Consider the following 15,775-nt stretch of genomic DNA (forward strand, 5'->3'; position numbering starts at 1 on the left):
CCAAAGCGGTGAGCTAATCCTCCTTAAAAATTGATGACTTCAGATATGTTGTCCTAGCAATGGCATGGAACTAATACGATAGGATGCAGGGAGTGAGGGGGAAGAAATCAATGCTAGGTTTCTCAGTTATGCAAATGTATATGAAGTGTTATTGCTGATGGAGACAGGCATCAATGGAAAGGAGCAAATGAAACAGAGGAAGAGAATGGATTGGATTTCGGAAATGCTGAGTTTGATGTGCCTTTGAGACACACAGAAAATATTTAGCAACTCATTGGGTACACAAATCAAGATCTTAGAAGTAAATCTGAACTGACATATAATTTGCGAACTTTCTGCATAGGGATATAATTAAAACTGTGGGTGTAGATAATTCACCTGGGTAGACTGTGTTTCAGTAAATACAAATTTACAATGGTGATAACATGTTGCCTTCTCTATATGAAGACAGAGCTACTAATCAATTTACACCTAAATTTTTCAAATTGAATACGTTTAAAATACTTTCAAACAATTTTTCACACTTATTTACCTATAGTATATGTCTGACAATGTCAGGATTGTCAATAACCTTGTAAAAGGAAAGTTGTAATAGAAGGTAGACTTACCGTATTATTAAGGCTCAAAAGAGACTAGAAATCAAAGCCAAATCCCTCTTTATTTGACTAGGCTAAAGCCATCACATAAATCAAACAAACCTAACTTGAAGCATCTTACTGCTTTGAATTAGTTTAAGAGTTAAAAACTAATTTTGAAAATTTTGTTAGGAAACTTATGAACTCTTATGGGACCAAAAGCTTTTTAAAGACGCCTGCTTTATAATCAAATGGTACTCCCTGAGCTGCCTTACTTCCCTGAAAATAACAAAATCTACATTTTTGTGCATTTTTTCACATTCACTAATAGTGAATTCAAATACCAGTTGCTTTTCTTTTTGAGCGTTAGATTGAAGTCCAGCAGAAAGTATTCAATCTACGGGCTTCTCTGGGTGAGTGTGAAACAGGAAGGGGTATTTATTGTGAGGAAACATTGCTGGATGGGGATTAAAAAGGGTACTACGATTACTATTAGTGGGTCCAGTTTAGAAAAGAGGTCTTGCATTTCTTATGAATTTCTAAATATAAAATGCTTCCTGTAAAATACTTGAAAGTAAAAATCAATGTTTATCAATGACTTTACCGTGAAGTACCAATCACAAGTTCTACTGACTACAAGATGAAGTTGTGTGATTCATTCATAGCATGACAGGAGCTGTGATGCTAGATAAACTATCACATGTGTGTTTAACCCATAGTTTGATTCTTTGCCCTGATATTAGTTGGCTGGACATATGATATTCTCCCAACTGAAAGATGTCTTTATTATCATTGTGGTAACCTCAGCCCCTGTGCAGCTGTGAAGAGCACATTTGGATTAGTGGTGGTGGAAAGGGTATGCTAATTGAAAGTATTATGCTAAAATCAAATTTTCTTTATGGCTAGAATTTTAATAAAAAAGGTATCATTTAAAAGGATTTTAAAAAATAGGATGGTGGAAAATCAAATGCATATCTCATTTCTGTGGTAGGATATTCACTTTTAAAATATTTTGAATTAGCCATTGGTTGGTTAAAACAGACACTTGGCTGGTGACTTCTGCTCTTGTGGACTGTTAGGTTACTCAAAAACTGGAATGCAATGTTTTCTTCCCATTACTAACATTACGCCTTAAAAAAGAGAAAGCACTAAGATAGGCGAGCTGTGAAACAGCTTCCAGGAGTGTTCGAGATTGTGAGCTCTGCTGGGCTTGTGGCTTGGACTAGTTCTGTAGCCTTGAGCACTTAACCTCTCTCTATGGAGGATCATTTTTAATTCCTGAGAAATGCTTTGCTCCTGGGATCCTGAGATCAGGTTTCAAGAGGTTGTCTGTGTATGCCCTGTATGTCAGCCACATTCTCCGGCGGCACTTTCCAGCCAGAGAAGCTGTTTTGCTCAGGTATTAAGAGAGAAGTCTGCTGAAACTGGATCTTGGTACTCCCAGTACTTCCAAACTGTGCAAAATTTAGCAAGTTCATCTCACTGCACCTCCTTTTTCCCACTGAGAATACTCATACAGAGTTTAAGTATTTCCTTACAGTGTAGGAAATACTCAATTTCCTTACAGTGTAGTTATAAGGATTAAAACATGATTAAGTATATTTAAACATTTACAACAATAAACAAACAATAATTTACTTCATAATAAATTTGAAGCCCTCATCAGCACCTATTCATCATAAAATGTCGGTTGTTCTCTACACCACCATCAAGCATGTGTAACACACCTAAGTTGAAAACTTCTGGAAACCTCTGGAAAGAACAATGCTATGCCAGGTCTCTCTCTAAACCTTCCTTCACTGCAGTCACAACAACTTCCTTTCCTCTGTCCTTTTGCTTCAGCATCGTGCTGTACCTTGACGCCCTTCTCCTGTAACTTCTTTACCTTCCTCAGGCCCTAACAACTTCAACATGTATTGGGCCAATAAAGAAAGCTGGTAGTTGTGTATGTAGAGTGCTGCGTATATGTCTGTGTGCCTGAGTACATTAGCGCGTGTGTGTGCGTGTATATTTCAAAGTAACGAAGAAAGTTGTTTTATGCATATACTGAGGCAAGCATTACAGTGCCACCTTTGTGGCTCTTACAATAAGCAAGACTTTCAGGAAAAAAATCATAGGATCATCAGTCAGGATGATAGCATTCAGAAGGTGAGAGGGTACACACTGAGTTCTGGATCTAATGTAAGATAATTTGAAATTATCATTCTTGCCAACTACACCCTTTTCATTCTGTTGTATTAGTATATTTTTAAATTTTATTTGAAGTAATCATCCTAGCATACTGATTTCATAAGAATAAGCCTAGGAATAAATTTAAAAAGTATTCTTTTTTCTTTACACATTTTTATTTGCTTCATTCAAAGGTGTTTCTGATTGTGATTAGGTAAATATGCTGTATATACACAGATAGCTATGCAGTTCTTTTATCCACATACCCTTCCTCCAAGACTGTTAATTCCCAATACTAAAGCCAAGTGTGAAAGGCTGTATCCCCCACATGGACACTCATCTCTTTCTCAGTGTAGAATGAAACTTGAATTGTTCCTTTGCCTATGTTCAAGGTGCTTTCTACAGGTGAGTTCCGCAGACCGTTGTATGTGACCATTAGTTTCACTGAGATTGAAGTTAGGTGCAAGGCACATTTTTAGATTTCCTGAGGGAGGCTGCAGCCTTACCCATGAATCCTGCTGCTTATTAGCAAGATCTGCTTTGCAAAGATCTGCTGTGCACTCTGCTTCAAAAGCATGTTTCTCCGCTGCATCAGAGGATTTCTTAGGGGCATGGAAACCTTTCTGTTTTTAGCTGCACTGGCATTCAGAGAACTCTTCTGAAATAGTAGATATGGGTCAGTTGCATAGATGGCATATGAAGGACTGGAAAGGCTTCCTTTACAGGGATCATACAGACACATCCCTGTTCTGCTATTATAATTAATTTATTTCAGATACAGTCCTATGTTGCCTAACGTACTCTGTGAATGAGGGACCATGCATAACATTATTATGAGGCTGACACATTTCTGACACCTCGTAGTGTTGCAGCCATTATGATGTAGAACAAGGTGGTGATGCTTGCATAAATAAATCCACTGCACTGCCAGTCTTATGAAAATGTAGCACATATAATTATGTAAAATACCTGATACTTGATAAGGGTAATAAATGACTGTATTGCCAGTTTATGTATTTACTATACAAATTGTTATTTTAGGGTATACATTTTACAGTTGTGAAAATGTTTAGCCTCAAATAGGCTGTCTTGTTATGCTGGGTTACAGCCTCTTCCCTTTCAAGTTTGCATTAGGAGGTTACGTGGAGCTACCGAGCTGGATGATCTTAGGTTTATACAAGTGTGCTCTGAAGTTTTACAACAAAATTGCCTAATGACACATTTCTCAGGAAGTGTCCCTTTTGCTAAGCAGCTCATGATGTCTTAATCTGTTACATCCAATGTGCCATTTTGCGCTCTCCAGAAAGAAAAATTCTCCCTATTTTGAAATGCTAATAAAGTGTGTGATTTCTAGTAATGTGTCTTGCAATGACTGGAGTCTTAGTTATTACTTTAGCTGCACTTTTAATTTTAATGAGTAGAACAGTGACTTTCCCAGCTATTTGGCATCTTTCTCCCCAGGGTACACCTGACACAGAGGTGTATCATGGCCTGTTATGTATGGGATTAGGATCCAATTTGGAGCATCAGGTTTATAGACTTAAGGCTATGCAAAGCAGAAGAGATTAAGAATCTCAGAGTTCCCAGTATTCATATATGTTATACAGTAAATGGGTTCAGCAAAATCCACAATTTCAGCTAAAGTGACAACTAATTCCCCAAACATTTTATTTTACTTAGCAACACAAAGAATAACCAACTCAAGTGCCTGTCTTCCAGAATATTCATTCTAGCCAACTGGAAGCACTACAGCCAGTGACTTTCAGTGACCTTCAGAAATTGGAGCGACTGTGAGTGTGGATCCTTTCCATGTCCTTTGTGTCTGCTTCAGATGTTCTGCTTTGGGGCACATGAGAGTGCCCTGGGGACCAGGATATTATGCTGCTTTATGTTATAACACAGCTGTTTCAACACATTCTATAGTTTGAAATCAACTATAGAAAAGCATGACTGTAGAACTATCAATTGTAGAAAATGTGAATTAAAATTAATTAAATGTACAGAATAAGAGATAGGCAGCTGCGTCACAAATGAGGTGAATCTAGGGGGAAAGTTTATGGTTAATGCTGCTACAACTGAGCATACACGTCCCCAGCAGCTTGGGACTCAGCATTCTCATTTTCAGCTACACCCTGTTGGGGGCTCAAATGTGTGCCCCCAAATTTTGTGTGTTGCAAATTTCACCCCCAAACTTTACATGTTAGTGGTATTTGAATGTGGGGCCTTGGGGTTTAATTAAGGTCATTGGAGTCCTAAGGATGCCCTTCTCCAAGAGGAAGTAGCATTAGAAAAGAAGGAAAGGGATCTGAGCTCGGCACTCCTGTGTTCTGCTCACCGTGCTGCCGCGCCTGCCTGAGGCACAGTGAGGGCCTTGCCAGATAGAGTTCAGCAGACGCAGTTCCAGCTTCAAATATCTTTGCCTCCAAACTATTCCTTTACACTATTATTCTTTAATTAGTAACTTGTCTAGGACATTTTGCTACATCAAGAGAAAATGAACACTTATACACAACAGAAAAGCACACATTTGTGCACCCAAATATGTGTTCTTGTTTAGAGCAGTATTTTTTCCTAAATGTTCCACATCAGAAATGAATCTAAATGCATAGCAATAAAAATAGACTAAAACTTTGTGTACTCATAAAATGAGATGCTATGCAACAACATGTTTAGATCTCAGAAAAAAAATCCCAGAAAAAATAATACAAACACTGAATGTCACATAGTTCTATCCGGTTCTCAAAAGAAATTCATACAGGTAGCTGGAATACACGTCTCATTTACAAGTCAAGTTGGGGTGAACTTTGGTGAAAAGGAGGATATTGGGGATGGCCAGAGGGAGCTTCTGTGGTCCTGGCAATGTTGGGTCCCTGCTGCTTTTCCTGATCAGAAGAATTATGTCACCTGGCACAGGAGTATAATCAACAGTACCAGTAGCATCAAACACACTGTAGAAAATGGCAAACTTTAGTAACAATTAATTTTTCCCCTGTAACTGTAAGAACAAGATTTGTTGTTGTGTAACAAAATCTAAAACAAACCAGAAAACTGTGTCCAGTAAATTAATGCTCAGTGGGGCCTGGGGATTTAGCTCAGCGGCATAAGCACCTGCCTTGCAAGCAGGCAGTCGTGAGTTCGATCCCCGGTACCAATAAAAAGGAAAAAGAAAAAAAAATTAATGCTCAGCATGGTGATTTACCTTCAGGGGAGAAGTTTAAGAGGGGTTCTAGTAAAAATAGAGACAAAGAAGAAGAGAAAGGGATTAAAAAATCAAGGCTACAGGACAGAGAAAGGTTATGAAAACTTTAGAACTGATGAAGACAGGAGTGAAAGAAAGAAGGAAGAAACAAAGAAGAACAGAAAAAAAATAACAACAATAAATAAAGACAGTAACAATGTTCTCTCCTATACAAAACCAAAATCAAACAAGAAAATGAGAAAAATAGAAAGAAAAAAATTAAAAGCCAAAAAAAGAAAGTGAAGCAGAAAAAATGTCCACTTCAGGATGTGTCTGTGCTGTCACTGGTTGACAGAGGAGGCGGACAGAGTGTGGACCAGGGTTGACTGTTCTCGGTAAGCCAGCAGCAGAATCGTGGCAGTGGTGTAAAGTCTCAGCAGACTGGGCCTTTCGTTCCACCGAAATTGGGCTGTTTCCAGCTTGTGGCTTTGAGTCTGGAACCTGAGTTTTTCAGCCCAAAGCACTCCGAGTGACTCCTCCTTGCTCTGAATTCTAATCTGAGTCCTGGTCTCCAACTAACGTGAATTGGTCTGTGCCTCATCCTGACACTTAGAGCCACTAGATCGAGCCAGCCTCAAGCTGCTGTGAGTTGTGACTTCAGTTGTCTCGTTTCTAAAATGTCTAACAGCCAGTCATCCTCTCAAAGGGGACATTTCAATCCACATGACCCCCTGCCACCGCAGTCCACAGCCACTGCTCTGTAGCACTGGTGCGTTTCTCTGTGGAGGCTTCCAGAGTCACCTGTAGGCAGCAGGTGTGTGCAGGTTCCAGCCCCTCGCTCTGCTCCACGACCAGGCTTAGAGCCACTTGCCACACCCCTCTTCTGCACTGTGGGCCTTCTCTGCTCTCCCCATGGGCCCTGATTCTTGCTTCAGGTTCTGGGGACCCACTTCCATCATCCTTATCTTTCCCACATGACTGTACTCCAGCATCTGATTGTAACATCGGAGAAGCTGTCTCTCAGCTGCCTTCGTTCCACTGTCTTCCCAGAGATACCCTAACTTTTCTCATGTGGTTTAAATTATTTAAAATAATATATAGTTTGCTTCAGAGTTGAATTATTACTTTTTTATACAATTTTTGTGTTTTCCGGACCTATTATTTGTACATATTTAAAAGTACATCGGTGTATTGGCACAGTCTTCACTTTTTAGTACATAAAACAATCACTTTACTAGGTGCTTTGTCTGGTGGGACATCAGTGCCCTTTAAAATACTACCTTTCTGATGCAAATGCTTGAGTTTACAAAACATTTACAAATTCCAGTTTGTTCCTTACATTTTGAAACACAACAGCTTTCTGGCTTCAATAGTGACCAAAACCAGTAACAACTGCAGAAAGGCCCCTTCAGGTGTGGACCCAGGCCCGTTCAGCAGAGTGCTGCTCTAGGGAGAAGCCTGACCAGCCACTGCTCCATTGGGGGACACCTGGGTACCATTGCATTCCACATTCTGGAAACCTCCGCATTGTGATACACTGAGTTGGCACAAGCCCTGACCACAGAGAAAGCCAGGATAGTGTGCTGTGCTCACATCTCGTGCCGCCAAATGACGTAAGCCACACAGTCATTTTTACCCATCAGAGGCTGTCATCTTCTAATGCAAGGCTCCTAGTATGAGTCCTCCTCTTCTTGATTAACTTCTTCATTCTGCTGGAGTGTACGCTCAAATAGCTTTCTATGAAGAGAAATGGGGTTTAGGCTTTGACAGTCTTTAATTCTTGGAAATACGTGCTTTCTTCTCTCGTGTTTAACCAATAGTTCATCTTTTAGAAAACTGTAAGTTCAAAAACAGTTTCCTCTGATCTTCAAAGGCCGTTTTATCTATTCTAGCCTATTATGATTTTGTTTATTTATAGAAAATTAATTTTATTTTGAGAAGGAGGTTTCAAGTTTTTCTTTATTTTGTGCATTTAAAAGTTTATAAATTTATGTTATGGAATGAGAATTTTCATTGGACTGCATTTCATGCATGCTTTCAATCTGCATACTCAGATCCATAGAGGGCTTTGAAATATTCTCTTTAATTATTTATTTGGCTATTTTTCCTTTTTATTTTTTTTCTCCTCTTTTGGGAATGTCCTAATTAAAAATTATACTATCTGGGTTGCTATATCCTTACCTTTTATGTGCTGCATATTTTAAATATCAAATTAAAGCATTTTATTAAATTATTTCTCAATCCAGACAGATTTAGCATGACTTTGCTTGTAATTGCACATCAAGTAATGTGCACTTACTGTAGCAGCATTAATGAATATATATATACATATATATATGCATCACTTTGGGTGTGATTTGATCAAAGCTCTCTTTCATTCTCCTAGCATTAGATTCATTAATATCAACACTTAGAACTTATTTGGGTACATTTTTTAGTGTTCTTGCCCTGTATGACATTAATACAGGGCAAGAAGACCTGAATCTTTATTTTATCTATGAATAGAACAATTGTAAAAACTGGGATGCATTACCAAAGTTAAATTTTCTCCAATAGATAAGCCTATTTTAAATATGGTAAACTATGTTACTATAACATTATCAAACAAAACAGTCCACACATATCTAATAGATCAACATGGATTAAAATGTCCAAGATTATTTTGAAATATTCAATTATTGTGCATTTAAAAAAACATAAACAGTACATCAAAGGAATTAAAGCCTTCATATTATATACCTCCACGGAGGCCACGCACACACATGCCTAGGCACACTCCAAAGAGCATGCAGGTCAGTGCTTTATGAAGTGGTATCCAATGGTAGTGAGAAAATCATACGAGAAAACATTTTCTTTACTAAATATGTGTGTAGCTCACTAAAGTCAAACCCTTTTAAAGATTTTTCAAGGACTAGAAAGTGAGTATTAAGTTTACTTCTCAGAAGTCTCCTGGGTTTTGCAAAGGATTTGTGTTGAAACATTAATCTAAACTTCAGGCAGACTTACCTTCTCTTCACAAAATATTTATGAAGAAGAGCTCATTCACATCTTGGCTTTTATGATAATATATATATATATATATATATATATATATATATATATATATTTGTTACAGGAAAAAGAGAAGTCTTTGAGTCTTTGTTTTAAATTTCTTTCTGTAGATACGGCTAAGATAATATTATTTTTGACCAAGCATCTTTGACAGAAGACATCAGTAGCAACTAACAATGCAATCTTTTGATGCAAGAGGCACCTTTTAGGTTAAGATCGAGAGTAAAACAATCAAAGTGATTCTGCCAGCAGATATTAAATACTTTGTGAACTGTTTTGGTTAACTTCAGAGAGACTGCAAAGAATAAAACAGAAAAAACTCCAACAAAATAGATTATAGCCCTATATTTTACATCCTTGGTAAACGTGCTGCTGAGATAATGACACTCTTTTAGTACTTATGACTGGGGTAGTATTCTGGGACATAAATAAAGATAATTGGTTTTATAAAAATTCTCATTTTATAGAAAAACATTCTGAGGCTTGAGGAAATTAATTTGCATGAGGAGAAATAGTACCAGAAATAGTAAAGAGCTGTATTATCTGACTTGTGAACCATAAAATGTTCAGTATAAACTAAATGTTGAAATAACATTAATTTGGATACCTGGTCACCATTTGTACAAAACTTAGACAAGAATTTAATGATGATTTTTCATTTTTTTTTTCTTTTCTTTTTTTAATCAGTACCGGGGATCGAATTCATGACTGCCTGCTTCCAAGACAGGTGCTTATGCCGCTGAGCTAAATCCCCAGCCCTATTTTTCATTATTTATAGACTTCTTCTGAAGATTTTCTTATAATGGGTACATTCCTTTTTTTTTTTTTTTTTTTTTTTTTTTTTGTACCAAGAACTGAACTCAGGACCTTGTGCTTAGCATGCAGGCACTTGTGCTGCTGATCCACATCCCAGGACCTACACTGCTTTTCTTGTAAATTGCTTGGTAAGCAATTAATTCTGGTCTACTTGGCTTAGGAAATAGGTAATATCTTTTAATTTCTGATTGTTGATGCAACTCTTAGCTTTTTAATTTTTTTTTTTTTTGTCTTTTTGAGATGTGGTCTCACTGTGCAGTTCAAGCTGGCCTTGGACTCATTTTGTAGCCCAGGCTGTACTCGAACTTCCATTGACTCTCCTGCTTCAGCCTCCCAAGTATTGGGATTACAGGAGTGTACCAGTATGTCTGGTTTTAAATACACTTATAGTGGCCAGTTTACTGTTATTGTCATTAGGCCTACACTGCTTATAAAATATTGACCAGCAAAAAGAAAAAAACACCCGAAAGTGTAATAGTCCTAGGCATACACTTTTTTCCAAAATTCAGCTACAATATACCACATTATTTCTCTTCCATAAAACTCCATTTCAGTGTTCCTTGAGATAAAGAAGCAGGGTTTAGAAATTTAGGTAATACTGAGGTAATTACTGTGTAACATTTTTATGAATTGTGTCCCCCACGCATCATGCAGTTATAGGTGGGGCTTCTCAGAGGTGACTGGATCTAGAGTGGGGGGTGCTGAGATTAAGGGTATGGTAATAAGATCTATGGGAGCAATAAAACCTCAAATGTGTAAATTTTGTTGTAATAAAGAGAGGAAAAAAGTGCCCTAAAGGATACAACAGCAAGTGTGTTTAGGTGTGTTAAGTAGATGACCATATTAATATTTTTCTTTGGATCATTGAACACAACTATTTGCAGTCTCACTGTTTGAATGTTCGCTTTGTATGCTTTGATCCTGTGACCTGAATCACTGTTTCAAAGATGATAGTGTGTAATCTATTAACTGGTGATAGCTTACTGTTTTTTTTTTTTTTTTTGTAGTTCTGTATTACTTGTACCCTTACACTGTTTTGTTTTGTTCTGTTTTTTTCTCTTTTTCCTTTTAAATAAAATTTTTTTTAAAAAAGGGTATGATTAGTAAATCAGCGTGCTGACTGGTGTGGCACAGTTCTGGGTGTGGACAGTGGGAGGACGGGCCTGAGTGTGGGTTGTGGCACCCAAACGGTGGACAGGCAGGCTGCTGCTGCTTAGTGCTCTGCCACCGTACTACCCTCGGCCTGCCATGGACTCTGTCATGGCACCGTGCCCTGGAGTCAGCCAACAACTAACTGAAACACTTACAAACTATGAGCTACCATAGACCTTTCCTCCTTTAACTTTGGGTGTCTGGTATTTTGTCTCAGCTATGAGAAATAGTTACCAAGATGAATATTTGTCATCATATTACTAAAGCAAAATACTCAGTGACACCTGTTAAAGCACAGTAAAGAAGATTTTATCCAGACGGGGCCATTGCGGTGGGTATAGAGATTATCACAATTGGGTCTGAAGTTTTGGAGAAAGATCTGGCTTAACTTTTAAAACAGCATGAACAAAAAAGAATTTACAATCAGGGATTAGAGTGGAAATCAGTGGATGAAAAATTACTGTAAGAAAACTTCAGGAGGAAGAGAGACTCCTGTTAAACTGACCTAACAGGACTTCTTCTGACGGCAAGGTGGGTGATCATGGTTGTCTGGAGAATGGAGTAGGATGAGGAATTTTATCCAATATCAAGGATGAAAGGTGCCCCTGAAACTGACTTAACAAAGTCCTTGCTAAAAATGGATGTTGCAGACTTGAGGAGGGAAATTCTAAAGTCAGGTCTATTTGAAATAGAGCTCAAAGGAGCCAGAGTACTATGGTTAGTCTCTTGTCAAGACCCTTTCTTGGGTAACGGACTGCTTCTCTAGTAACTGCTTTATATTTGGTGACTTGGGTAGGGGAAGGTAACCATGAGAGTAAGGGCTCCAAACAGGAACAGTCAGCAAAAATTTATTTTCTTTGCAGATATGCATCAGTCACACTAAAGTTTCCCAAACTGTAAAACAAGTTTTTCTCCAACTTACTCCCCTTAACTTAAACCACTGATCAGTGAAGTAGTCAAGATGCTACCCAGAACAACACTCACAAGAAAACAGCCCCAGTATCATTTCTGAATTTAGACTAGGACACTAGTCAGGAAGGACCAATGCAGAGAGGCTAAAGAGAGTTATTTGTTGACTTTTTCTAGATACATTTTGATTACTGATGCTTGTTTCCTTCTAGAAAAATGCCATCCATCTTTGTTCCGTTTTTGAGAGACCATTTTCCTCTGTCTCTTACTTGTTGACTATATTTTGTGGTCATAATAATCAGGCGGTCTCTAATTGATTTCCAATCAATATAGTGTATGTTAAGTGAAAATTGCTTTTCAAGTGTTAAAATATTTTTTCAACTATACTATTAATATTGAAATGTTCTACTTTGTTTGAAATACATAATTATGCAAGAAAGTCTTTTAATGATGCATAATATTTGCACATTTTTATGGGTACTGTAGAAGTCCATACAATGGGAAACATTCCAGTCACAGTACTAATCACTTCCAGTGTTAATTATTTCTGTGTGCTAGGAACTGTCATTAAGGAACCAGTTCTCAAAGTCTGTATATTGGTGACTAGAATCTAGAGATAAAACATGAATGATATTTTATCCATACAAAAGATTCATCGTTAGAAATGGGTGATCACTTCTAACAGTTGTAACTCTTGCCCAACACACAGGTGCCTGGATTTCAACCCTCTGGTTTGTGACTGCAATTTAAAGTGGCTGAGGAAAATTTTACAAGACTATGCCCAAAATGGCCCAGCTCAGGTGTCTGCTATTTGTGAATCCCCCCGAAGACTTCATGTCTCTGTTGCTTCAGTAACACTTAAGGAATTTAATTATGGTATGTAATTTTCTCTGAGTATATAAAAATAAATGTTTTCTGCTTATCTTCTGTAAAGGTTCATTATATGGTACTGCATTTGAAAGAGCACATCACTAAGAATGTTTTTAGGAGGTTTAGTTAAAAGTACAACCAATTTTCTTTTTGTCATCTGCAGCTAAGGAAATATTTTTCATCAGAAACCAAGTTTTGGAAAAGTTCTTAAGTACCATGTAACCAAATCTTTATAATTTCAGAGGAAATATCTTAAGAAAAATGATTTTCATGAGAAGCAGTGTTCAGCATTAAGATCTCCCCTTATATCTCAGTACCATTTGGTGCTAATTGTCAATAATTTTTGTTTTTCAATTTTAGACCAAAGATTGCTAGTATTCACTGTTAAGAAAAATAATTTATCAAGTCCAGTAAGTGGTGGGTTTTTTTTTACATTCACTGAGTCCATGTAAATGACCACAGTAGTTAAAATCAGTTTTACTATCTGTTTAAATTCTTAAATTATGCAATGCACATTTTGGATTATTAAGCCTGTGTGCATATTCTGACAACTTTAATGAAGCAATTCAGCTTTATTTAAAGAACTGATTATAGCAGCTTAGGATGTTACTCAATTTTCATTTTAAGTTTTAAACAAATGTGAAACTACGTTCCTGTATGCCTTGATATATCCCTACATATAATTTTAAATAATAGTAGATACCTACACACATATGTACTTACACATGTATGTATGAGACAGACAGAATTCAGTTTTTTGGAAATTCACTCAGATGACTACTTAGAGAAGAAATTTACTTTTTATCCTTCTTTCCTGGTGAATCATTATCAAAATGTCTCTAATCAGATCATTTGAAAATTTATGTTGATATAATTCCTGTCCACCATATTGAGAAGTAAAGTACACTGGGCTCCATTGCCAGGCAGCTCTCAGACTTGTCTCCAGCTTCCATTCTCCACATCTCCAGCTCACGTCAGCAGCAGGTTTACCTAGATGGTGTTACCTCTTAGCTGATGCTTCTGCTTTCATTTTTTCCCTTCAATCTATTATTTTGGAGAATCTTCTAAAAACACGTGTAATTGTACATTTCTTCTATTTACCCCTTCCTTGCATAAAATAAAACACACCATCCCTCATGTAATCAGTACATCTGTTGACTGGTTCCAGCCCACGCTGGCAATTACTGCTCCTTCTCTTCTCCCCTTCCTTACTTAGCTACGTATCTGGCGCAGCTGCCATGACGTCTCTACATTTTTGGAAGTTCTTAAGCCCCTTTCCCACTCAGGGAACTCACGCATGCTGTTTGCTCCTCACACAATATTTTTTATGTATTGAATAAATTTATATTTTTGTAGTACATGTTTGTATTATACAGTGCATTTATTGTGAGTAGTTAATGCATGTACATGATCCATCTTAATTATTTTCTTAATCCCATTTCCTCTCCCCAGTATTCTCTTGCACCCCTTCTTTTCATACCCTTCTTCATAAATACTAACTACTTGGAAAGACTGTATTTACGTCTTTTTCCCATCCAGTTCCCTGTACTCAGAAACTGAGTCAAATATCTACTTATAATCATCACATATAATTTATTTTCCATTTTAGTATGTATCTCAATTTGTTATTAAATATTTTATATGTTCATTTAGTTTCAGCTTCTTCAATGAACCTATAAATTCATGGAGACAGAGACTGTGTCTCTACATCACAGTCTTACCATGGTGCCTCACTCATTGTTGATGTTGAATTGTTTTTTAAATAAATAGCCAAATAAACAAAACCACTCTTATAAAAAAGATAAAGCCAAAATGTTGATCATATGGACTTTTTAATAAAATAGATGAGATTATTAAGGATCTGAGTAATGTAATAATAGGTAAATTACTAAAGATAGAAAATCTGAAATAGGTAATCACAGTCCCCCATTACATTGCTTTGAAGCCTTATAATGTTTTCATTCATTAGTTGGAATGTTTTATTCTGTTTTGTTTGATTTTATTGTGTGTGATGGTATGAACAGCTATTTTGAAGAAAACAAGACATTATGACAGCCATTGATGATTTACTATCATCTTGCTTTGAGGTCCTACCATGCTTTTGTTCTTTTGTTTCCATTGGTTCTATCATGTTGTATCTTATTGGATTTTAATATGTGTGATAATATAGTAGCCACTGTTTATTTTCTGTTATTTGGTTCTGAATGCCCTGTAATACTTTCATTCTCTTGAATGTTTTTATATTATTTTGTTAGGTTTGATACTATTGTATGTGAAGGTATGCTCAACTATTTCAAAGCAAGAACCATTATGGTAGCTACCGTTAATACTGGGCTGTCTTGAGATGAAGTGCTGTGTTGCTTACATAGTTCTGTTCTGATCTGCTTTGTTCTGTCCTTGTTTGTCTTAATCTTTTTAAAATAAAACTTAAAAATAAAATCTCAAATAATTCATTTACAAAAGCAAGAATTTTTTCATATAGGAAAGTTTTGACAAAATTAAGTAAAATATACTATGAAGAGTAAAGTCTTTTTTTGTACATTGCTCTCTAATATTTAAGTTGAGTAATATCTTGTGCTTTAAAATGACTCCAGTTTCCTATTAAAATTTAAAACATTCCTTGATTTATCACTTAATTCTTATTATTTTAGCATGGTATCATTTGCTTATATTAAAAGTAGTTTTGCTTGGCCAGGTTGGGTATCTCGATGCATACGTTTTTAAAATTATTTAAAGTACTTAGATGACTAATTGCCTAGGGATAGTACCTATGAAATTGCAAGCTTGATTTAAGTAGTTGGTTTGAAAATCTAATCCATAAAAATTAAACTTCTTCATAAATAGGACTAAATTGAATTATTAGGTGCAGGAACACAGGTAGATTTACTTTTCTGGAGATCTTTTATGTGGTGAACATTTCAAATTGCTAAAGTTTAAATTGAATATGTCTCATGGTTAAATGGATACAAGTTTACTAAGTAAATGCAATTCAATAAGAACAACTTTAATACAGAAAAAATAGCTATAACTCTTTGTGTTTATAATGTATTAAAAT

General features: G+C 36.5%; 1 non-coding gene across 16 annotated transcripts in view; it reads left to right on the forward strand.

Annotated features, from left to right (window-relative positions):
* The window catches only part of LOC100718470 (uncharacterized), a 286,223-nt gene that overhangs the window by 139,744 nt on the left and 130,704 nt on the right, over positions 1-15,775 (forward strand). For all 16 annotated transcript variants that reach the window (XR_010050631.1, XR_010050616.1, XR_010050619.1 and 13 more), the window contains one exon: positions 12,560-12,726. This is a non-coding gene — a transcript (uncharacterized LOC100718470). The remainder of the gene's footprint in view (positions 1-12,559; positions 12,727-15,775) is intronic.

Source organism: Cavia porcellus, unplaced genomic scaffold (genome assembly GCF_034190915.1).
Source record: "Cavia porcellus strain 051 isolate PalLab524CR breed Dunkin Hartley unplaced genomic scaffold, mCavPor4.1 scaffold_11, whole genome shotgun sequence".
Lineage (NCBI taxonomy): Eukaryota > Metazoa > Chordata > Mammalia > Rodentia > Caviidae > Cavia > Cavia porcellus.